This window comes from Acipenser ruthenus, chromosome 10, assembly GCF_902713425.1.
Source record: "Acipenser ruthenus chromosome 10, fAciRut3.2 maternal haplotype, whole genome shotgun sequence".
NCBI classification, from domain to species: Eukaryota; Metazoa; Chordata; class Actinopteri; order Acipenseriformes; family Acipenseridae; genus Acipenser; species Acipenser ruthenus.
In genome coordinates, this window is record NC_081198.1 from 20,228,061 (window position 1) to 20,253,623 (window position 25,563).

Sequence of the window (25,563 nt, forward strand, 5' to 3'; positions counted from 1 at the left end):
CGGACCCTCGGGAGGCGACGCCGGCAGCAGCGGACCCTCCGGAGGTGAACTCGGGAGGGGAGCCCCTGGCCATGGAGGCGGCAGCGGGAGCTCCACTTCTCCCTCGTACCCTGTACCCTGTGCGGAGCAACAGGCAGTCCCAGGCGATGCGGAGCAACAGGCAGCCCCAGGCGATGCGGAGCAACAGGCAGCCCCAGGCGATCCAGGCGTGGCATCCCTGAGCGGAGCGGGCTTGGCATCCTTGGGCGGTGCGAGGCAGGCATCCTTGGGCGGTGCGAGGCAGGCATCCTTGGGCGGTGCGAGGCTGGCATCCCCGGGCGATGGCGAACTGGCATCCCCGGGCGATGCACGACAGGGCTGCAGCGGTCCCTCAGGAGGCGATTGCAGGAGGGGAGCCAGGACCATCGGTGGTGCTCGGGTTGGCCCTCTTCTCAGCCGCTGCGACCCGGCGGTTTTCCCCCTTGCTCTGCTCAGCACTGTGCTGTGGACCGCCAGCCTCCTGTTCCGGTCCATCCTGTCGTGAAGGGAGAGGCAGCTCCTGCTCCTCTCCCTCAGGTGGTGGTGGTGGAGGCAGAGGCAGTTCCTGCTCCTCTCCCTCAGGTGGTGGTGGTGGAGGCAGAGGCAGATCCTGCTGCTCTGCCCCTGGCAAAGGCGGCAGGGGCTCCTCCCCCTCTGGCTGCGAAGGCGACAGGGGCTCCTCCCCTTCTGGCTGCGAAGGCGACAGGGACTCCTCCCCTTCTGGCTGTGAAGGTGGTAGGGATTCCTCCCCTTCTGGCTGTGAAGGCGGCAGGGGCTCCTCCCCTTCTGGCTGCAGCGGGGAAACCAGCAGGCATGCTCCCTCTGCTGGTGGCAGCGATGGAGGCAGAGCCAGCAGGCATGCTCCCTCTGCTGGTGGCGGCGATGGAGGCGGAACCAGCAGGTACTCTACCTCTGCTGGTGGAGGTGGGAGCGGCAAGTACTCTCCCTCTGCTGGCGGATACCTGGGCTGTGGACGTTCGTCCTTCCCCCTCTTGGGCTGTGGACGCACCGACTCCCCCCTCTCAGGCGCAGGACGTGGCCGGGTCTGGTCCACTGCCCAGAACCACTGCAGCGTCCCCCACCAGACCCTGGTTCCACGCCTCTTCATACTGGGGGTCCCCGTAAGGGCAGTCCTCCCGGACGTGCCCAAACTCGCCACAGGAGCCGCACATGGGAGCCCCTTCCATCCTCCACTGCTCCTGTTCGGCTGCCCAGTCCGGGGGGCCAAACTGAGTTGGCACCCGGGACCACCACCTCTTATTCAGCTGCTGCTGCTGTTGTTGCAGCTCTTCCTCCTTTTTCCTCCCATCTTTCCTCCTCTTCCTCCAAAAAGTTATATAAAAAAAATGAAAAAAAACAAAACTGCAGTATCCTACTCTGCCTGCATCCAGGAGGCACTGGAGATCCCATGCAGGACACCACGTGTGGCAGGCTGGCTGGGCGGTGACGTCACGGCAGAAGCAGGAACTTAAAAACACTGACACCAAATACTGCAGTTGCAAAGAAAGACGCGGCTGGCCGCCGTTTTATTTACATACAAAAATAAATAAAAAAGTTAACAAAAAGTCTTGCTCACAGAGCGAAAACAAAACAGTAAACAAAAATAATCACAAACACAAAGTATAATAAGTAATACAGGTCAGGCTGGGCTGTAGCCTTCATTGTTCCTGTATCTTTTTTAGTTATGTTTTTCTCGCTCCTCGCTCTCTACTCTCGCTCCTCATACACCCACCACGAGTGCAGAGAGCTGCAGGCTTTTATATTAGTGACCGAGGGATTACCTACCTATTAATTATTTAATAATCCCCCGGTCACATTCTGCACAGGTTTTCTAATTATTCCTGGCAGCTCACGAGTACCCACTCTCGCCTCTGCCAGAACACATTTTAAATTAAAACAATAACAAAACCTGCGGCGCTTCGCCGTCACAGAATACAATAACTAAATACAGAAAACACGGCACCTCGCCGTCACAAATATAACACAATAATAAATCATAAAACAAAACAATAATCGGCACAGGGGTGGAGGGGGAAACCCCGTTCTAAAATAAACAAACCCTGTACAGGGCTGCTCGCCCTGTTATAAACCGATAAAAAAACCCCGATACAAAAAATAAATAAATCGGTGGATAGCCAATAAACACCGGAAAACACTGTAAAAATTATGGAAATGGTTAATCTATTCACGTTGATTTTACCATTTTCACATTAAAAAAATAAAACCTACTACAAAAATAATAATAAATACATTTCCCTGTGCTGCTGGGCAATGTCCCACCTTCCTGACTTGTATCTATCGTTGATTTGTTCTGAATATTTTGAACCCGTCCCAACTACTGAGTGACAGCGCATTCCACATTTCTATTGGAGACTCCGCTTGTGAGATTTAAAACCAGATTACAATCAGGATGGAGGTTTCTTAGTGGCATTTAAAGCTGTATTACAGTTAAGACACAGGATTTAAAACAGAATTGTGGCGAAATGTACAAAAATGCCTCCACACAAAAACCCCAGAAGAATGTGCCCATGACCATAGGGATTTCGTTGTGGAAGACAGCAAAGGAAAGAAGGTACAACTTAAGTGTGCAAGTACTGTGGAGTTACTATCATTTTTAGCCACCAAGTAAATATTTTGGACGGTTTTCAAAACAATTGTTGCTTTATTTTTACACGTTGGCGATTAATATGATAAACGAGTATATCTGCTTCAGGTTAAACGATGGCCCGTGTTACACAGAACACTACAAATAAAATGTCAAATATACACTATGTGGATTTGCTATGTTTTTAACTTATTTTAATACTGCACATAATTGTGTAGTTTAGAAAATGCTACTTACCAAAACCATGCTGCACGTGAACTGTATTGCATAATTTACTTTATTCTGATTCCAGTGGTGTTTTCTCAATGCAAGATATATTGTAGGCATATATACAGTGCCGTATAAAACCACATACACTGTATATATAACATTTTATCATGCTCGTTATAGGCCTACTGGCGAAATGGTCAAGAGACAGTTGGTGCTTAACACATACGGAATACTTTCCGCCCTGAATTTTAGCATTTTTGGTCATAGAAAAGACACATTTCACATATTTTAAAACGTTACCGTAGGCTACTTTTTTTTCTTTTTTTTAGGTAATGATGCGTTTTCGTTTCACAAATCTTCTGCAGACAGTATTTTTAAGCACAACTATATTTCAACAGTCACTGCCGAAGCTTATTAATTATTCTTCCAGAAGTAATGGTCGGGTGTAACGGATACGAGGTTATATTTGCGCCGGGCCATGTTGTTAGCAAGCCTGATGATGTTGTCCATGCTTTACTGTGAAACTGCCTGTGTAACCAGGGCGGGTGTGAGCTTAGGGCGGGAGTTTAATTATGAAAACGCAAGTGTAAACAAACAAGTAAAAAAAGATTAGCCTGTCGTCAGACATGTCATGGTAATACAACATACATTCATTTACTGCGTATTGGTATTGATTGCGTCTGGTCAGGGAAGGGGGACACACGAGCGCGTTAAGAGAATTTCAGCGGGACATTGGCGCAATGGCGCTAACACTGCGGATGCAAAGGTTTGAGCAGAACGTTGTAGTCGTGAAAGCGCAGCGGCAGAAGCTGTCAGGTTGCAAAGAATAAGGCGAGGGTGAAAGCTACAGCAGCACCGAGTACAGCCTCATAAAGCGGTCTGGGTTACCATGGTAACTGACACGCAACATGAAACTGAGGCGCTGAATGCCTGACTGTATTTACGTCGCTTACCACGGGATGAGAACGTTGCAGAGTCAATGAATCGAGAGGCTGGGCCGCTGATCTGATCAGCAGCAGTGACTCTGGTTTAGCGATCCCTTCTTTTAAAGAACGAGACGTTGTGTGTGACTTTAACAAAACCGATTTTTTTTTATAGTACAAACAGAAACGATCGTTACTAGTGACGATTCCACATTTTTTTTGTAGTCACTTTCAAAAAACATTCGCAAATTACGAGAGTGACGAGCGACAGCGAAACCCCTGATGACATTGCCTGGTTGTGTGCGCATGACAGACTCCTAGTGAGGGAACGATTACACAGACATGGATGTGCTAGATCAGCGGCTTGTCCTAGGGACTGTGGAGGGGTGGAAACAGCAAGGCACGTGTTCTGTGAATGTGTCTTTGCTATAAATTTTTGGAATTTGGCGTCTCAGTTTTTGAAAACTATAACTGATGTAGATATAATGTCTACTGATTGTATTTTGTTTGGGAAGGATTGGTATAAATGGGGGAAAAAAGAAAACTTCTGTTTGTACAGGTATTTGTAAATGTAGGGAAATGGGTGTTATGGGAAAAAAAGAAATGCATCTGTGGGAAAGTATAAATTGCAAACAGAAAAACAAGCGTTTTTTTTCTTTAAAGCTAAAGTACAAGAAATGATATTAATTGATAAACAAGTTTTGGGTTGGGAAAGATGCTCAAATAAGTGGGGTGAGTTAATGAAAATATTATAAAGGTAATGAAGCGTGTACGTTTAGATGTAAATTGCAAGTGTGTTAATGTAATGGATATGGTTTCTTTCTGTATTATTGTTTCGTAAATAATTTTCAATAAAAAATATTTTCATGTATTTTCTTTTGTGAATTTGTTTGATTGGATGTTCTGTATATTTGTTTGTGTGAAATAAATTATATATATATATATATAAAAAATCTGTTATCAGTTTAATATCTGATACGTCCCCTATCAGGGGACCATATATTAAATTGATTTTTGGAATCGGGAGATGGAACAGGGGCTTGCTCCGTCCACTCCACGCATCGGCCTGGTATTGCAGTACCTCCGGGAACGGTGCACACCTTTCTCTAACATTGGTCAAAGTTAGATCTGGATCTCTCCTGTGAGCATTTTGTCTACCCCTGCTGGAGGGAGAGTGCCAGTGTTGATGCAAGTTTTCCTGCCGTTTTTACTTCTTTCTTTCTTTCTTTCTTTCTTTCTTTCTTTCTTTCTTTCTTTCTTTCTTTCTTTCTTTGATTCACATGTGGTGATGATGTAGACAGCAGCAGTTTGTTTCCTGGGAGCATGCAGCTAACCAGACAAGTGTGGTGGAACATGTCCCTATGCCAGGTCCTTCTTAGCCAGCCAGCCAGCCAGCGAGGCACAGTTGTAGTTACTCAAGGCACCTTGCAGCATAGCAGCTTGGCATGACTATTTGTAAGACGCACTCCGCCAGTTTATGTTTTGTTTTTGGTGTTATGTGTGTGTTTTTGCTTTTGTTTTCTCCTGCTTAAATTGCACATTTCCCCTCTGGAAGCAGCAGCCAGTTTTTTTGGAGTCTGCTTGTGCTTGAAATTTAGCACCCACCTTTGAATCCCCCTGTGCCGTCCGGGCTGGGGGGCCCCGGTTGGCTCAGATCAAGTGTGTGTGGCATGACCGCAGCATTTGTTCACTAGAAGAAAGAGATGGCGGTGTGCAGGATGGCCTACAACAATCCATTTAGGTCAGCTGGTCGGGCTGGGCTTAGGAATACTGCGAGATTTTTGTGGAAGGGAAGAGCGGAGGAGGAGATGCTGGATAGGGAACAATTTACCGAGAAGTATTGCTGGGAGTTTTGAATTGAGCCGGAAGAAATTTTTTGTTTACAAAGGAATGGAACATCTAATTTTTTGGATGTCACTTTGCATAGCGCACAAGCCTTTCAGTATCTTCTTGATACTTGTACTGCTAAAGAGGATCAAGAGCCTTTATCTTTTTTTCCATGGAGTCCTTGGCTAAAACAAATTTCCAAATTATAACAGTACATATGTACAATCCATATGTGTCGGATTTAGCCATAAGTGCTTTCCTGTCCAGGTATGTGTATGTGATTTCCGGGGCAAAGTTAGAGACAACTATAAAATTTGGAACGGGAAGAGACAGTTTCAGGTGCTGCTTCAGCAAGAGGAGGGAGGATATGATGGGTTCCGTCATCCCCCCCACAAATTTCTTTATTGGAGCAGATAGGGGTTATCTGTTTTATTCACGGCAGCCCCTGTTCTGCAGAAAATGTTCCAGTTTTGGCCATATAGAGGTCGGGTGTACACAAGAGAGATGCAGAAACTGGCACACTGGCACTCTCCCTCCAGTAGGGGTAGACAAAATGCTCACAGGAGAGATCCAGATCTGACTTTGACCAACGTTAGAGAAAGGTGTGCACCGTTCCCGGAGGTACTGCAATACCGGGCCGATGCGTGGAGTGGATGGAGCAAGCCCCTGTTCCATCTCCCGATTCCAAAAATCAATTTAATATATGGTCCCCTGATAGGGGACGTATCAGATATTAAACTGATAAGAACAGATACTACACTTGATCTTAGCCAAAAGGCCGAGAAGCGATGGCGATCTGGCCCTTGCCCGGGGCCCCCCAGCCCGGACGGCACAGGGGGATTCAAAGGTGGGTGCAAAATTTCAAGCACAAGCAGACCCCCAAAAAACGGGCTGCTGCTTCCAGAGGGGAAATGTGCAATTTAAGCAGGAGAAAACAAAACAAAGCAAAAACACACACAACACCAAAAACAAAACATAAACTGGCGGAGTGTGTCTTACAAATTGTCATGCCAAGCTGCTATGCTGTGCAAGGTGCCTTGGGTCACTACAATTGTGCCTCGCTGGCTGGCTGGCTAAGAAGGACCTGGCTTAGGGACATGTTCCACCACACTTGTCTGGTTAGCTGCATGCTCCCAGGAAACAAACTGCTGCTGTCTACATCATCACCACATGTGAATTAAAACCTTTTATTTTCTGTTCTGTCTGTTAATTATTAAATGCTGAGCGAAAGCATTCGCTCAGCTTCACAAACCCCAAATCTCTGTCTGTTTATTTCCTGGCTCTGGTCTGACGCCACCCACTCCGGCTGTCTTTGTGACAGGGTGTTATTAAAGGACAAGGAGATGGAGGTAGTGCAATGCATTTTAGTACTGCCAGGGCGCATTCTGTGTGTGGATGTGAACTGGAGAGGTCAAAAGCTGAGACCGATTAATGTGTATGCACCTACTGATTTGGTTTCTAGAAATGACTGTTTTGTTGCCATAAAGGATCTCCTTGTGACAAATAGACACATAGTTTTGGGAGGGGATTTTAATGTATCATTAGATAAGGGGAATGTGCACGATTATAAGGTGGGGGTGTTAAAGGGTATTATAGTACTTTTTAGTTTGGTGGATAGTTTTAAAAAAATGTAATCCAGGGTTGGAAGGGATCACATGGTGAAATGCAAGGGGGGCAAAAAAGTAGATTATTTTTTTGTTTCAAATGTGTTGTCTGTTAGTTTTTGTAACACATCTCCATTATGGTTTTCAGATCACGATAGTTTAAAATATATTATTAGTTTCACAACACCGGTGTTTGGTGGGTTTTGGAAATTGAATTGAGGTATTGGAAGATAAAGCATTTAGGGAGCTTTTTGTATTTCATTTTAAGGGATGGGTTGAAATGTTGTGTTATTGTGATTCTGTTCTAGTTTGGTGGGAGGGGGTAAAGGGAAAAATTAAGATACTTAACAATTCTGCAGGGATAGAAGGAGGAAGGAGCAGAGAGCGGTTTTGGGGTTACAGAAGGAATTGGAGGGGGTGTATATAAGGAGAAACACAGGGGGTAATTTTGATTTTGAAAAGGCAAGGGAACTTAAGGATAAGATGAGGGTGGTGTGGGGAAAAAGGGCGAGTTTTTGTTTAGGTGTAAGGGGGATTTTTTAGAAAAACATGGAGACATGTAGTTCATATTTTTTTAAACAGGTGAAGGGTGAACAAAAAAAGAGGGTGATCAGGGGTTTAAAGGGGAAAGATGAGGTCACAGTGGTGGATACAGAGGGCATGCTAGACTGTGCTAGTAATTTATAAAGAATTATTTTCAGAAAAAGAGGTTAATGAGGAGGTTGGTGCCTCTTTTTTGGATAAAGTGCATGTCAGGCTGTCTGATGAGGTGAGAGAGAGTTTGGAGAGACCGGTCACTGTTGTGGAGTTGAAAAGTGCGCTTAATAAAATGGCAGATAGGAAAGTGCCAGGGGGAGACTGTCTCCCTAAAGAATTGTCACTTTTTGGGAGGTAATTGAGCCAGTATTATTAATGGTGGTGGGGGAAGTTTTTCGCACAGGGAGTTTGTCAAAATCTATGAGGAATGGTGTGATTTCTTTATTGTTTAAAAAAGGGGATGAGATGGACCTGAGGAACTGGAGGCCAGTCACTTTGTTAACGGTGGATTATAAAATAATCGCAAAGGTTATGACAGAGGTTAAAACAAGCAATGCCGTTAATTGTAAGTCAGGATCAGACCTGTGGGGTGGTGGGTAGATCGGTTCATTGGAATCTGATGTTAACAAGGGATGCAATTAGTTGGGCTGAGGATAGGAGGGTACCTCTAATGTTGGTGAGCCTGGATCAGGAGAAGGCGTTTTGATTGGGTGAACCAGGGTTTTTTGTTTAGAGTCTTGGCACATTTTGGATTTGGGGAAAAGTTTGAGGTGGTTAAAAATGTTGTACACTGAGGTGGGTAGTAGGGTGAATATCAATGGGCATCTGGGGGAATTCATTTCACAAGTTTCAGGGGTGTCCACTGTCTCCTCTGTTGTATGTTTTGTATATGGAACCTTTTGCGGAGGCGGTGAGAGTGGATGATGGGATTGAGGGGTTGTTGTTACCAGGGAGTGGCGGTGTCTCTGTTAAGATCTCGCAGTATGAGGATGACAACTCTTTTTTTGACATCAGACAGAAGTTTGGAAAGAGTTCTTCAGGACCTTGCACAGTTTGCCTTAGCATCAGGATCAAAATTGAACATGGATAAATCATCGGTCATGTTTCTTGGGGCCTGGGGGGATAGGTCTGATGCACCAGGGGGTTTACAGTTATGCACCGAGGGGTTAAAGTTATTAGGGATTTCATTCTATCACAAGGGGAGTGGGGTTAAGAATTGGGCGGATAAATTGGTAAGGTTAAGGGTGAAAATAGGATTATGGAAGTGTAGGAAGTTAACTTTTTTGGGGAAAGTGTTAGTGCTAAAAAGTGATGTTCCATTTTTATTGTATTTATCTTACATTTTTCCTTTACCATGTAAATTCAGAAAGATTTTGGTTAAAATGGTTTTTGATTTTGTTTGGGGGGGGAAATATGAATACATTAAGAGGGATGTCATGTATAGGAGGGTGGAGGATGGGGGGAGGGGTGTTCCTAACATCCCTCTTTAAATTGGACTATTTTTTTCATCCTTATGTATTGCTTTGAATCCAGTGGTTTTTCATAAATGTCAGTATTTTGTTTCATTATGGTTCTTTTACTATGAGAAATATTGTTGTCTGGTCGAATAATAGACCAAAGGCAGAGGTATTGCCAGAGCACTATCAGTGTGCAGTTGTTTTTTTAAAGAAACATCCAATTTGTAAAACGGAGAAATTATGTACACAGCACAAATTTCTGTATAAAAATATCATTGAGGGGGAGGGTTTGGAGTTGGTTGGGGGGGGGTCACAAAAGAGGTGTGGGGAAGGGTGCAGCCGAAAGGTTTAGATAATGGGTTAAGATTTAAATTGATTAGTGGTGCACAGGAGGTTACCTATAAGGGAAATTTTACATAAACACAAATTAACAAAGAATAAGTTCTGTCCTAGAATGTGTAGGGTGGAAGAGACTTTGAGTCATGTGTTCTGGGACTGTTTTTTTGTTAAAAGGGTTTGGGCACAAATGGAGAAGGTGTTTGATTTGATTTTGTTAGATTTTGCTTTGTCATATAGTATTGTGGTGGAGGGATTGGATTATAAAGGGATAAAGAAGGAGGTAGGGTTTTTATTGTGGTTAGTTATTAGTTTAGTGAAACAGAGTATCTGGGATGCAAGAAATGTTTTAGTTAAATCAAATACGAAATGGAAAGTACTGGGGGTGGTGAATAAGGTATGTGGGGATTTGAGGGGTAGGGTAAAAAGGGATGTGTTAAGGTGGGGATTTAATGCTGCAAAAGAAAAATGGAAGGGTTTGGTGTATTTGTAGTAAGATTTCTGTAAATAAGGGAAGGGGTTAGGTGTGACATGGGTTATGTATGGGATGGATTTGAGTTTATTTTGCGGGGTGAATACTCTGTATATTGTCATGTATTTTCTTTTGTGAATTTGTTTATTTGGAATAAATTATATATAAAAAAAATCTGTTATCAGTTTAATATCTGATATGTCCCCTATCAGGGGACCATACATTAAATTGATTTTTGGAATCGGGAGATGGAACAGGGGCTTGCTCCGTCCACTCCACGCATCGGCCCGGTATTGCAGTACCTCCGGGAACGGTGCACACCTTTCTCTAACGTTGGTCAAAGTCAGATCTGGATCTCTCCTGTGAGCATTTTGTCTACCCCTGCTGGAGGGAGAGTGCCAGTGTTGATGCAAGTTTTCCCGCCGTTTTACTTCTTTTTTTTATTTCTCTCTTTCTTTCTTTCTCTATTTCTTTCTTTCTCTCTCTCTCTTTCTTTCTCTCTTTCTTTCTTGCTTTCTTTCTTTCTTTTATTCACATGTGGTGATAATGTAGACAGCAGCAGTTTGTTTCCTTGGAGCATGCAGCTAACCAGACAAGTGTGGTGGAACATGTCCCTATGCCAGGTCCTTCTTAGCCAGCCAGCCAGCGAGGCACAGTTGTAGTTACCCAAGGCACCTTGCACAGCATAGCAGCTTGGCATGACTATTTGTAAGACGCACTCTGCCAGTTTATTTTGTTTTTGGTGTTATGTGTGTTTTTGCTTTGTTTTGTTTTCTCCTGCTTAAATTGCACATTTCCCCTCTGGAAGCAGCAGCCCGTTTTTTTGGAGTCTGCTTGTGCTTGAAATTTTGCACCCACCTTTGAATCCCCCTGTGCCGTCCGGGCTGGGGGGCCCCTGGCAAGGGCCAAGTTGCCATCGCTTCTCGGCCTCTTGGCTCGATTTTAAGTATGTGGCCTGCCCGCAGCTTTTGAGGATCAAGAAAGAGAAGGTGATGGCGTTTCGGAATTCTGCATCGGCCCCTGTGGCGCGACTATTGAACACCCTATGTTTCGTTGGAAAAGAAGTAGACAGAGAGAATCAGAATGGAAAGAAAACAACTTTTCTGATCCTATTCAGGATTTTTGGTTTGAACCTTTTTTTGCAAGAGAAACACGAATCCTGACTGTGCACATGTATAATCCTTACTGCAAAGAGCATGATATTGTTTACTTTTTAAAGCAATACTGTGAGGTAATAGGGATTGGAATTAAAAGCAAAGATGAGGATGAGCTATGGAATGGGAAGAGACAGTATGTGGTGAGGCTAAAACCAAGTCCAACAGGTGGGATAGTGCACCCTCCAGCTACTTTCTTTATTGGAGCAAATAAAGGGTACTTGTATTATGCAGGACAACCTTTGACATGCAGAAAATGTGGACAGACAGGACACATGGCAGAGAGGTGTGAACATTTTTTGTCGGAATTGTATGACAGCAGGACATATGGCAAAGGACTGCAATGTTCCAAAAGCATGTAACCTATGTGGGTCTAGAGAGCACATGTTTAAGGAGTGTTCACAAAGACAAAAAAAATATTCACTTAGGGACATTGAAGAGGTGATAGCAGAGATACTCACAGAGGAAGTGTCTGTTGCTGGTGTTGGAGCTGTCGCTGGCGCTGGTGCTAGTGGTGGCTTTGATACTGGTGTTGTCACTGATGCTAGTGCTGGTGCAGGTGATGGTGTTGATGCTGCCGTTGGTGCTCGTGAATCTTTGGGCCCTGTTCAGGAGGCTCTGCCAGCTACTTCGGAAGCTGAACCCCAGGAGACTGTGTTGCTGGAGGAGGAAGTATTGGGACACCGGCTGTTGTTGAAGCTGTGGTAGCTGAACAAGAGGATGCAGAGGAGATTGACTCATCCCCAGAGGGAACAGTCATCCCAGACACTGTTGAGGAGAGAAACGGGAGAGTGGAAAACAGCTAAGAGGAAGAAAGAAAAGATCAGAGGAAGAGGGAGGAGATAGAGGAGTTAAAATGGCAGTGATTGAGATCTCAAATCAATTTGGATGTCTGCAAGGAGGAGAGGAGAGTGAGGTAATAATGGAAAGTGACTGAGCTGGCCTCGATCCGTGTCCTCCCTTCTGAAGAGAAGGACAGTGTGAAGGAAATGACTGAGCATACAGAACAGCTGGAGAGCAGCAAAGAGGAGGAAAGCCACATAGAAGGGGACTCAAAATCAGACACAACGTCAGACACTGATTCGCAAGGATCAGGGTTCTTTTTGGAGAAGTGTTTATATGTGGATGTCAAGTTGGGTAATATGGAATTGAGAGTTATAAATGTTTATGCACCTTCAAATAGAACTGAAAGGTTGGGGGTGTTTAAAGAAACTCAAAATTTACTGTGCACAAATAGGGTGGTGGTAATGGGGGAGACTAACTTTAGATAAATTGGGTAAAAAGGAAGGAGGAGAGGTAGATTTTGCTACAAATTATTTGAAGTTGGTGTCTGATTTTTCTTTAATGGACATTGTAACAGGGCGAGCAGCCCTGTACATTGTTTATTTATTTTTAGATCGGGGTCTCCCCCTCCGCCCCTGTGCAGATTATTGTTTTGTTTATTGTGATTTATTGTATTTGTTGGCGAGCGCCGTGTTATTGTTTTGTTTATTTTTAAAACGTGTCCTGGCAGAGGCGAGATCGGTGCTCGTCCTCTGCCAGGAGTAATAATTAATAAACCCGTGCAGATTGTGGCCGAGGGTTAATAGGATGATTTACTAATTAGTTAAACCCCTCGGCCATGATATAAAAAGCCTGCAGCTCTCGACACTCAGTGTGGGTGTTTGGAGCGAGAGGAGAGAACGGGAGGAGAGAAACAAAACAAAAGTAAAAGTAAAAGGATCAGTGACAGCTATTTGCCCAGCCTGACCTTTGTTTATATATTTTGGGTTCGTGATTTGTGTTTGTTTACCATTTTATTTTGCTCGGTGAGCGAGTGTTTATTTTTGTTAAAATATTTATTTTTTGTTTGCTTTAAATAAAACGGCGCCCGCGCCACTGCACCATACCTTTTTGTTTTGTTGTTTCCTGCTTCTGCCTGACGTCAGACTACTCGTCCATTCCTGTCACACGTGGTGTCCTGCGTGGGATTGCAGCGCCTCCAGGACGCAGGCAGAAAAGGGTAATGCATCTTTTTCTTTTTTTTTCGTTTTTTTGTGTGTGGAGAGGAAGACTGAAGTAAGGAGGATGGGAGGAAGAAAGATGAGAGGAGAGAGGAGGAAGAGCTGCAGAAGGCAGCTGCAACAGCGGCCACCAGGGGTTGTTGTGGTGAAGGAGTGGTGCCCTGGTTGTGGGGAGTTTGGGCACACCGTGGCCATCTGCCCCACCCAATACCAGGGAGAGGAGTGGATGACCCAGATGGTCGACTGGGTCTACCAGGAGCGAGAGGGGAGAGAGCGGAAGGTGAGGAGAAGGAGGCAGAGAGGGAACACGGACCTGGAAAGAGAGGAGCCCGAGCGTCCTGCGCCTGAGTGGGAGGAGCCCGAACGTCCTGCGCCTGAGTGGGAGGAGCCCGAACGTCCTGCGCCTGAGTGGGAGGAGCCCGAACGTCCACAGCCCAAGAGTGGGAGGAGCCCGAACGTCCACAGCCCAAGAGGGGGGAGTCGGTGCGTCCACAGCCCAAGAGGGGGGAGTCGGTTCGTCCACAGCCCAAGAGGGGGGAGTCGGTGCGTCCACAGCCCAAGAGGGTGGAGTCGGTGCGTCCACAGCCCAGGAAGGGGAAGGCCGAAGGTCCACAGCCCAGGTACCTGCCAGCAGAGGGAGCGTTCCTGCTGGTTACACCTCCACCTCCGTGGGAGGACTGTGAGCCGCTCCCACCTCCGCCAGCAGAGGGAGAATACCTGCTGGTGCCACCTCCGTCTCCGTGGGAGGACTGTGAGTCACTCCCACCTCCACCAGCAGAGGGAGCATTCCTGCTGCTTCCACCTCCACCGCCCTGGGAGGACTGGGTGTCGTTCCTACCTCCGCCAGCAGAGGGAGATTACCTGCTGGTGCCACCTCCGTCTCTGTGGGAGGACTGTGAGTCGCTCCCACCACCACCAGCAGAGGGAGAATACCTGCTGGTGGCGCCTCCACCGCCGTGGAAGGATGACGTGTCGCTCCCACCACCACCAGCAGAGGGAGAATACCTGCTGGTGCCACCTCTGTCTCCATGGGAGGACTGTGTGTTGCTCCCACCACCACCAGCAGAGGGAGCATGCCTGCTGGTTCCGCTTCCTGAAGGGGAGGAGCCCCTGCCGCCTTGGCCGCCTGAAGGGGAGGAGCCCCTGCCGCCTTCGCAGCCTGAAGGGGAGGAGCCTTGGCCGCCAGAAGGGGAGGAGCCCCTGCCGCCTTGGCCGCCAGAAGGGGAGGAGCCCCTGCCGCCTTGGCCGCCAGAAGGGGAGGAGCCCCTGCCGCCTTGGCCGCCAGGGGAGGAGCCCCTGCCGCCTTGGCCTTCAGGAGGAGAGGAGCAGGAGCTACCTCTACCTCCACCACCACCACCATTGGGAGAAGTGGAGCTCCTGCTGCCGCCTTCATGGCCAGGGGCTCCCCTCCCGCCGTCAGCATCGCCTTGGGTCGCCTGTGTCTCCCTTGCGACTCCTAGGGTTGCTGCCGGTCCTGCGTCGCCTCCCGAGGGTCTGCTGCCGTCGCCTCCCGAGGGTCCGCTGCCGTCGCCTCCCGAGGGTCCGCTGCCGCTGCCTCCCGAGGGTCCGCTGTCGTCGCCTGGGGTCGCCAGGGATCCTGCTTCGCCTGGGGTCGCCAGAGATCCGGCTTCGCCTGGTTTCACTACGCTATGGCCGGAGCCCTACGGAGGGGAATGGATGGCCATGAAGAAAGGGGGAGAGGTCCGGAGACCAGCTCCCCCAGCCGCACTTTCGCGGCAGGATATTGTGTGGTCGGAGCCCCACGGAGGGGAACTGCTGGCCATGAAGAGGAGGGGGAAGGTCAGGAGACCAGCTCCCCCAGCCGCAATTTCGTGGCAGGAGAGAGTGTGGAGGGAGCCCCGGAAGAGGGAGCTGCCTGCCACGAAGAATTGGGGGGTGCCAAAAATTCCACCATGGCCACCCCCCAGAAGCAACTTGCTTCCCCCTCTTCCAGGACTTTGAGACTGAGGGGGGAGGTGGCCGTTGGGGCCATGTGTGCTTCGCACAAGGAGGGGGATATGTAACAGGTCGAGCAGCCCTGTACATTGTTTATTTATTTTTAGATCGGGGTCTCCCCCTCCGCCCCTGTGCAGATTATTGTTTTGTTTATTGTGATTTATTGTATTTGTCGGCGAGCGCCGTGTTATTGTTTTGTTTATTCAATAATCGGTGCTCGTCCTCTGCCAGGAGTAATAATTAATAAACCCGTGCAGATTGTGGCCGAGGGGTAATAGGATGATTTACTAATTAGTTAAACCCCTCGGCCATGATATAAAAAGCCTGCAGCTCTCGGCACTCAGTGTGGGTGTTTGGAGCGAGAGGAGAGAACGGGAGGAGAGAAACAAAACGAAAGTAAAAGTAAAAGGATCAGTGACAGCTATTTGCCCAGCCTGACCTTTGTTTATATATTTTGGGTTCATGATTTGTGTTTGTTTACCATTTTATTTTGCTCGGTGAGCGAGTGTTTATTTTTGTTAAAATATTTATTTTTTGTTTGCTTTAAATAAAACGGCGCCCGCGCCACTGCACCATACCTTTTTGTTTTGTTGTTTCCTGCTTCTGCCTGACATCAGACTACTCATCCATTCCTGTCACAGGTGTGTATAGAAAATGTAATAAAAGAGGATGGATATACTTGGGGAAATTCCCAAGGTCTAAAAAGTAGAATTGATTACATATTTCTATCCAGTAGCATTAATGTGAAATATTGTAAGGTGGCTCCCTTCTGGAGCTCAGATCATAGTATGATTGAAACATCTTTTGGGACATCAGCTACTATTATTGGTCCTGGATACTGGAAATTAAATATTAGTGTTTTAAAGATAAATGAATTCAGAGAGAAACTAATAGAGTTTTATAAAAGTTGGCAAAATATGAAGTTTTATTTTAAAACAGAAACAGAATGGTGGGAGGAGGTTAAAAGGAAACTGTGCATGTTTTGTCAGAAGAATTGTAAAAACTTGAAAAAGAAAGAAGGGATCTGAAAATATTGCAAAATCAATTACAGAAGGTGGAGTCTAAAATAAATGAGGGGAGTGGATTGGGAGGAGTATCAAACTTTAAAAAATAAAATAAAAAGGTATACAGAAGGCAAAGCTAGAGAATTTGCTTTCTTAGCAAAAGTAGAGGAGAAGGAGGGGGATGAAAAATGCTCCAGATTTTTTTCAATCAATAAAACAAAAGCAAAGAAGGGTGTTAATTAAGGGGTTTAAAGATGGTGGGGGTGCACTTAAAGAAGGGGCAGACATGATGGCGTGGGCAAGAGAGTATTATAAGAAGCTCTTTTCTGAAAGAGGTGTATGTGTAAAAGAAAGAAAGAAAGATGGTACTAGATAACTTAGATGCAAAAATAAGTAATGAGGAAAGGGAGGGTTTGGAGGGGGAAATAACAGAGGAGGAGGTAAAAGTAGCTTTGTTTTCTTTAGCAGATAATAAGACCCCGGGAGGAGATGGTTTTCCTAAGGAATTTTATGTGGCCTTTTGGGAAGTGATAAAAAAAGACCTAGTTAACATTTATAAAGAAATATATAAGGAAGGAATGTTGAGTGAGTCTATGAGGAAGGGGGTGATAAGTTTAATCTTTAAGAAAGGAGATAAGGAGGAAATAAAGAATTGGAGACCAATTACTCTCAACAGTAGATTACAAAATTTTATCAAAGATACTAACAAATAGACTAAGTAAAGTGATGTCAAAAATAATTGATGGGGATCAGACCTGTGGTGTAAAGGGTAGATCAAGCTCTATGAATCTGCAGCTTTATTAGAGATGTAATTTATTGGGTAACGGATAGGGGCCTTCAGCTAGGGATACTGAGTTTGGATCAGGAGAAGGCCTTTGACCGGGTAAACCATGAGTTTTGTTTTGAAATTTTAAAGAGGTTTAATTTAGGTGAAAGGTTCATATAGTGGATAAAGACTCTATATAAGAATGTATATAGTGTCATTAATGTAAATGGACATTTGAGCGAGCCAGTTATGCAAAGGGGAGGAGTAAGACAGGGATGTCCATTATCCCCATTACTGTATGTGATATTTATTGAACCTTTGGCAGAATTGGTGAGGAGAGATAAAATAATAAAAGGTATACATATTCCGGGAGATAAAGGACAGTTACTAAAAATATCACAGTATGCAGATGACACCACTCTCTTCCTGACAACAGAAAGGGGGATAGAAAGAGCTGTGGAATTAACAGAAATATATGGGAAAGCATCAGGATCAAAGGTTAATGTGGATAAGTCTTCTATTATGTTGTGGGGGATCATAATAAGATACTAACATATGGATTTGAAGTATGTAAAGATGGACTTAAAATATTGGGGGTGCAATTTTACAGGGAAAATGGGGAGAAAAAGAACTGGATAGAAAAATTGGCAAAAATTAGAACAAAAATGGATATTTGGAAATCAAGAAAACTAACGGATAAGAACAGATACTACACTTGATCTTAGCCAAAAGGCCGAGAAGCGATGGCGACTTGGCCCTTGCCCGGGGCCCCCCAGCCCGGACGGCACAGGGGGATTCAAAGGTGGGTGCAAAATTTCAAGCACAAGCAGACCCCCAAAAAACGGGCTGCTGCTTCCAGAGGGGAAATGTGCAATTTAAGCAGGAGAAAACAAAACAAAGCAAAAACACACACATAACACCAAAAACAAAACATAAACTGGTGGAGTGCGTCTTACAAATAGTCATGCCAAGCTGCTATGCTGTGCAAGGTGCCTTGGGTAACTACAACTGTGCCTCGCTGGCTGGCTGGCTAAGAAGGACCTGGCATAGGGACATGTTTCACCACATTTGTCTGGTTAGCTGCATGCTCCCAGGAAACAAACTGCTGCTGTCTACATCATCACCACATGTGAAAGAAAGAAAGAAAAAGAAAGAGGCAGGAAAACTTGCATCAACACTGGCACTCTCCCTCCAGCAGGGGTAGACAAAATGCTCACAGGAGAGATCCAGATCTGACTTTGACCAACGTTAGAGAAAGGTGTGCACCGTTCCCGGAGGTACTGCAATACCGGGCCGATGCGTGGAGTGGACGGAGCAAGCCCCTGTTCCATCTCCCGATTCCAAAAATCAATTTAATATATGGTCCCCTGATAGGGGATGTATCAGATATTAAACTGATAAGAACAGTTTTTTTTTTTTTTTTTTTTATTCCTTTAATACAACACAAACACAATACAGGAAAAAAACACACTGTATGTTACAATTCAAGAACTGCTCTCCATTTCTTTTTAACAAAATCTAACCCACACTTCCTTTTAACAAATAGTCCTTTAACAAAGACATTATTAATTTCTTACATGAACATACAGACAGATGTTTTCTTTTCATTATCAATACATTGCGAGCAGTCCACAATACATCTTTCAAACAGCAAGCTATTATCCAAGCACACATTCTATTCATTTCATCATAAGGCTGCTGAAGAATACCATAAAGAAGGAAATCCCCTGTTAAAACTTCCTTTGGTAAAAACTTTTCAAATAAACACTGTACACTAAACAGCACTTGTTTAGAAAAAAAACATTCAATAAATAAATGAAATAGTCTCTCCACATTTACATTCCTGTCGGGGACACATTTACAGAAGTGAGACCTCGTGCATGATAAAAAGCTCTAACAGGCAAACATCTGTGCACTGACATCCATGCTATGTCTTTCTGTCTGTTAATCAAAACTTTAGCAGACACATTCTCCCAAGTTTTTACTACTGTCTGCTCCACAAACACTCCTATCGGAACTACTTCATCATATCCATTAATCTTAGAAGTGACGATCCGGGGTTTCCAATCTTCCACTGATAAAGACTCAAGCTTGTTTTTGTAGACAAACTTCAAAACCGTATTTAAATAAAAAGGAACCGACCAATTGTGTGGTAATGATAATGACAAAGAAACCCAGCCAAACTTTCTCAAAGAAGCATACATATAAAACCTCAGAAAGAAGAAACATTTAGAAGACTTGTAACATGGGAGTAAACAAATCTGCAAAACATTACATACAAAAGTGCTCATAAGGATGGATACACAGGTCCGGAACATTTTTTACCCCCATTCTTTACAGACTTAAACACAATAGCCTGACCTGAGGCTATCCATTTTAGACCCCCCAAATAAAATGAAACACTGCCTTATTAATGGCCCTAATACAGGCATAAGCAAGGGCCACACTTGTGCAACATACAATAAAACAGGTAAAATGTCATTCCTGAGCACTAGAGCTTTACCTTCTAAGGTCAATACCCTTTGCTGCCACAAACCAAACTTTTGATTGACAACCTCTCCTCCCATGATTTTAAAATAGCCCCTTCACCCCCAAACCAGATCCCCAAAATTTTTATAAAGTCTGTTTTCACAGAAAAGGGTATTGAAATACCACTAGACCACAACCCAAAAATCATAGCTTCACTTTTCTCAAAATTAATCCTTGCCCCAGAAGCTTGACCAAACCAATCACACACCTGGATTTACTTATCTATTGAAGGCTGATCTCTACAAAACACAGACACATCGTCCATATAGAGGGAGCATTTAAGCTGAGTCCCCCCGCTTCCTGGAATCACAATGCCTTGAATACATTTATCAGCCCTTATAAACCCCGCAAACATCTCAATACAGCACACAAACAATAAGGGGGACAAAGGACACCCCTGTCGAACTCCCGATTTAACAAAAAAAGGGTCTGTTTTCCACCCGTTTACCAACACAGAGCTAAAAAGATCATTATATAATAACTTCACCCATTTACAGAACTGCTTACCAAAGCCTAAACTTTCTAAGACTTTAAACTTAAATGCATGTGATACACGATCATAAGCTTTCTCCTGGTCCAAAGAGACCAAAACAGATTCTACCTTACGGTCCTGTATATAACTAATAGCATCCCTGACCAGACAAAGAGTATCTGAAATTTTACGACCAGGGATGCCACACGTCTGGTCTGGATCAATCACTTCAGCAATTACCGTTTTTAATCTATTAGCCATTACCTTTGCTAAAAGTTTATAATCGACGCATAAAGTGATTGGACACCAATTTTTTTATGTCTAATCTATCCCCTTTCTTTTTATAAATCAGCGTAATCACACTTTCTCGAAGTGAAGCCGGCATTTTCCCATTATCCAAAAATTCATTATAAACTTCTAAAAGATTGGGCCCAATTACCTCCCACAGAGTCAAGTACAGCTCCACTGGCAGCCCATTACCACCAGGGGTCTTATTATTTTTACAGGACTTAATCGCCTCCCCCAACTCTGACAGAGAAAGTGGCCTGCCCAAAAAAGTTTTAGAATCCTCCTCCAAGGTGTTGGGAATCTTGGAAAAAAATAACTCACATAAATCTGGATTAGATGTTTTCTCAGAATACAAAGATGAATAAAAATCCCCAATAACATTTAGAATATTGGTCTTAGATTTCATTACATTCTGTTGGGAGTCATACACCTCAGAAACATGACACATTTGCATGGACCTTTTTAAAGAAATCTGCTACAAATTTAATCTTTTTCTAGTATTTCGACCTTAGATCTAAACATTATCTTTTTGGCTTCTTCTTGAAAAAACTTCTTTAACTCAGCCTTGGCACCCTCTATTTCTTCCCTCACCTCCCAACCAGACTCCAACAAAACAAACAAAGATTGTAACCAGGCTTGAATTTGAACAAAGCCTCTCTTTTTCAATTTATTTAACTGTTTACTTTTTTAAATAAAAAAAACTCTTAATTTTCATCTTCACATGTTCCCACCAATCCCCCAGACATTCAAAACAGCATTTAAGTGACCTCCAATTTACAAGATACTCCTTAGTTCTTTAACATTGCTCTCAGTCAAGAGGTCCACATTTAACTTCCAGACCCCACGCCCGAAAGAACAGGAGGAGGAAATATCAGCTGTAAAACATAAAGCTTTGTGATCTGAAAAGAAAACTGGTAAAGTAGAACAGCTTTGAACCTTAAACACAGGAGAAACAAAGAAATCAATACGTGACGCTGAAGACCCGTCTGCTCGGGCCCAAGTAAACATCCCAGCCTGTTTACCCACATCCACCAATCTAGCAGACTTCACCATGTCACTTAAAAAAGGGATGATTTATCCAGTTTAACACTAGATGAACCAGATCTACCATCTGAAAAAATTACACAACTGAAATCCCCCACCAGAATAACAGGCTTAGAAACCACCAAATAGGGAGGAACCAACTGAAATAAATCATATCTTTCATTTTTACAGGGGGATGCATATACATTAATTAGCCTGGAAGGGAAATCCTTGTACAGAATATCAACTAATAGACGGCCAGGTACCACTTCTTTCCTTTCCAGAATGTTGAAATCTTTCCCCTTAAAAAGAACTGCCACCCCCGAGGATTTACAATCATTCCCCCCAGACCAGATGGAAGGCCCATAAGACCACCACTTAGACAGATTCCGAGCCCCATGAGGAATGGAACACTCCTGTAAAAAAAAAGACATCACAATTCTGAGAAGCCAAAAAAGAAAGAACAGAGACCAACCTAACAGTGCTTTTTACACTGCGAACATTAATGGACATATACTGTAGGCTGATCATTAATAAGGAAAAAAACACAAAATGTTAAGAGTCTGGCCTACCCGGGCCATCTTTAGGCATACCGGTGATGCTACAGAAAACCTCTACATTCCCGAAACACATGTCCTCTGAGTCCACGGAGGCAGGGGAGAAGGCATCAATTTCAAGACCTGGACTGGCACCTCCACCCGAGCCAACTGAAGAGTCAGAAGTCCCGAAGGACTCAAAAACCTGAGAACATCCTGGCACCCCCCAGAGTCTGAGGACTCCGTAAAGTCTGAAATATCCACGTTACCAACAACATCAGCAGAAACTGACACTCTGGAATCAGATCTGCTGATTTTTGTAGGCTGTTCATCCTCCAAGACTATCTCCTTCCTCCTGCTCTTCACTCTGGGATCACGAAGCACTGAAGAATACATCACTGTTGAATCCTGGGTCACCAGCAACCCCAGCCGCAAGGACACGGGAAGCCTGGCTGAGATCAGCATCCTTACCAGACACAACAGTACCAGCCTCAGCCACGATGCCAGCGGTACCTGCAACAGAAACAGAAACCACAGGGACCACGGCAGCAGCAGAAGCAACAGGAACCGCTGGAGCAGCCACTGGAGCAGCAGGAGGAGCAGCAGCAGGACCCGCAGACAGACTAGCAACCGGAGCAGCGCCCACAGCATTGGACACCTCTCTAGATATGGAAGTCCGAGCAGCTGGAACAGAACAGGCAGCCTTTGGAACCTCCGAAGCCGAACGAGCAGCCTCCGCATAACTTCGAACCCTGGATGGACAGTTCTTAAAAACATGCTCCTGAGAACCACACAGATTACACTCCACAGGAGCCGCACATCCAGATGCTGTGTGTCCCTCCGTCTGGCATTTGCTGCAGAAATCAGCCACAAAGGCCTCTGCGGTATGTCCCTCCCTTCCACACTTCCGACATCTTATCGGCTGACCCGGGTAGTATAAATACCCCCTGTTCCCGCCAATTGAGAAAGAGGCTGGTGGATGTATCACCCCTCCTTCCACTGTACTGCAGGGCCGTAGCCTTACACGGAACTGTGTCAGCGTTCCAAATCCCCAGTGTGTCTCTAATTTTGGAACCGGAGCTTAAAACATTACAACCTTTTCAAAAAGGTGACAATATCTTGTAATTAGGGGTTGTACATGTGAACAGTTAAAGGTCTAATCTCCCTTACAAACAGTGGCTCAATCACAAAATCCGACAAAGGAACAGAGTTTTTACCTTCAAGGCATCGCTTACATACTGTTGAGCAGGTACTTGCAGTTGCAAAGTCATGTTGAAAATCCCACGAGAGGTGACATCCTGGAGGAAGTAGATATCAGCGGTAGAACATCCAAGATTTTCCAGCACAATCTTTTTTGCAAAATCTGTCCTTCCCAGCACCGGTAGCACTCCATCTTTCTTCTTCAGGTTAAACCTCACCGTGTTCAGCAATCGCACCCCTTGCACCGATTAATCTTCCGCCGTCGCCATCGCCTTCACACAATCCTCTGCTGCGGTCACGCCACATACATTAGATCTGAGCCAAGAGGCCGAGAAGCGATGGCGACTTGGCCCTTGCCCGGGCCCCCCAGCCCAGACGGCACAGGGGGATTCAAAGGTGGGTGAAAAATTTCAAGCACAAGCAGACCCCAAAAAAACGGGCTGCTGCTTCCAGAGGGGAAATGTGCAATTTAAGCAGGAGAAAACAAAACAAAGCAAAAACACACACATAACACCAAAAACAAAACATAAACTGGCGGAGTGCGTCTTACAAATAGTCATGCCAAGCTGCTATGCTGTGCAAGGTGCCTTGGGTAACTACAACTGTGCCTCGCTGGCTGGCTGGCTGGCTAAGAAGGACCTGGCATAGGGACATGTTCCACCACACTTGTCTGGTTAGCTGCATGCTCCCAGGAAACAAACTGCTGCTGTCTACATCATCACCACATGTGAATAAAAGAAAGAAAGAAAGCAAGAAAGAAAGAGAGAAAGAAAGAAAGAGAAAAAAAAAATTAAAACGGCGGGAAAACTTGCATCAACACTGGCACTCTCCCTCCAGCAGGGGTAGACAAAATGCTCACAGGAGAGATCCAGATCTGACTTTGACCAACGTTAGAGAAAGGTGTGCACCGTTCCCGGAGGTACTGCAATACCGGGCCGATGCGTGGAGTGGACGGAGCAAGCCCCTTTTCCATCTCCCGATTCCAAAAATCTATTTAATATATGGTCCCCTGATAGGGGACGTATCAGATATTAAACTGATAACAGATTTTTTTTATATATAATTTATTTCACACAAACAAATATACAGAACATCCAATCAAACAAATTCACAAAAGAAAATACATGACAATATACAGAGTATTCAACCCGCAAAATAAACTCAAATCCATCCCATACATAACCCATGTCACACCTAACCCCTTCCCTTATTTACAGAAATCTTATTACAAATACACCAAACCCTTCCATTTTTCTTTTGCAGCATTAAATCCCCACCTTAACACATCCCTTTTTACCCTACCCCTCAAATCCCCACATACCTTATTCACCACCCCCAGTACTTTCCATTTCGTATTTGATTTAACTAAAACATTTCTTGCATCCCAGATACTCTGTTTCACTAAATTAATAACTAACCACAATAAAAACCCTACCTCCTTCTTTATCCCTTTATAATCCAATCCCTCCACCACAATACTATATGACAAAGCAAAATCTAACAAAATCAAATCAAACACCTTCTCCATTTGTGCCCAAACCCTTTTAACAAAAAAACAGTCCCAGAACACATGACTCAAAGTCTCTTCCACCCTACACATTCTAGGACAGAACTTATTCTTTGTTAATTTGTGTCTATGTAAAATTTCCCTTAGAGGTAACCTCCCGTGCACCACTAACCAATTTAAATCTCTTAACCCATTATCTAAACCTTTCGGCTGCACCCTTCCCCACACCTCTTTTGTGACCCCCCCCCCAACCAACTCCAAACCCTCCCCCTCAATGATATTTTTATACAGAAATTTGTGCTGTGTACATAATTTCTCCGTTTTACAAATTGGATGTTTCTTTAAAAAAACAACTGCACACTGATAGTGCTCTGGCAATACCTCTGCCTTTGGTCTATTATTCGACCAGACAACAATATTTCTCATAGTAAAAGAACCATAATGAAACAAAATACTGACATTTATGAAAAACCACTGGATTCAAAGCAATACATAAGGATGAAAAAAAAATAGTCCAATTTAAAGAGGGATGTTAGGAACACCCCTCCCCCCATCCCCCACCCTCCTATACATGACATCCCTCTTAATGTATTCATATTTCCCCCCCCAAACAAAATCAAAAATCATTTTAACCAAAATCTTTCTGAATTTACATGGTAAAGGAAAAATGTAAGATAAATACAATAAAAATGGAACATCACTTTTTAGCACTAACACTTTCCCCAAAAAAGTTAACTTCCTACACTTCCATAATCCTATTTTCACCCTTAACCTTACCAATTTATCCGCCCAATTCTTAACCCCACTCCCCTTGTGATAGAATGAAATCCCTAATAACTTTAACCCCTCGATGCATAACTGTAAACCCCCTGGTGCATCAGACCTATCCCCCCAGGCCCCAAGAAACATGACCGATGATTTATCCATGTTCAATTTTGATCCTGATGCTAAGGCAAACTGTGCAAGAACCTGAAGAACTCTTTCCAAACTTCTGTCTGATGTCAAAAAAAGAGTTGTCATCCGCATACTGCGAGATCTTAACAGAGACACCCCCACTCCCTGGTAACAACAACCCCTCAATCCCATCATCCACTCTCACCGCCTCCGCAAAAGGTTCCATATACAAAACATACAAC

The 25,563-nt window shown here is 44.5% G+C and overlaps 3 non-coding genes and 3 pseudogenes across 3 annotated transcripts; 2 read left to right on the forward strand and 4 right to left on the reverse strand.

Annotated features, from left to right (window-relative positions):
* Positions 1 to 4,680: 4,680 nt before the first annotated feature.
* LOC117414659 (U2 spliceosomal RNA) lies at positions 4,681 to 4,859 on the forward strand (annotated as a pseudogene).
* Positions 4,860 to 6,182: 1,323 nt separating this feature from the next.
* On the reverse strand, positions 6,183 to 6,373 carry LOC117414461 (U2 spliceosomal RNA). The gene has a single exon (XR_004546244.3). It is a non-coding gene; the product is annotated as a U2 spliceosomal RNA (small nuclear RNA).
* A 3,755-nt stretch (positions 6,374 to 10,128) lies between these two features.
* On the forward strand, positions 10,129 to 10,313 carry LOC117414698 (U2 spliceosomal RNA). Its single transcript, XR_004546285.1, has one exon. It is a non-coding gene; the product is annotated as a U2 spliceosomal RNA (small nuclear RNA).
* A 7,198-nt stretch (positions 10,314 to 17,511) lies between these two features.
* On the reverse strand, positions 17,512 to 17,617 carry LOC117414819 (U2 spliceosomal RNA; annotated as a pseudogene).
* Positions 17,618 to 18,127: 510 nt separating this feature from the next.
* On the reverse strand, positions 18,128 to 18,326 carry LOC117414649 (U2 spliceosomal RNA). Its single transcript, XR_009330006.1, has one exon. It is a non-coding gene; the product is annotated as a U2 spliceosomal RNA (small nuclear RNA).
* Positions 18,327 to 23,817: 5,491 nt separating this feature from the next.
* LOC117414704 (U2 spliceosomal RNA) lies at positions 23,818 to 23,988 on the reverse strand (annotated as a pseudogene).
* Positions 23,989 to 25,563: the final 1,575 nt, after the last annotated feature.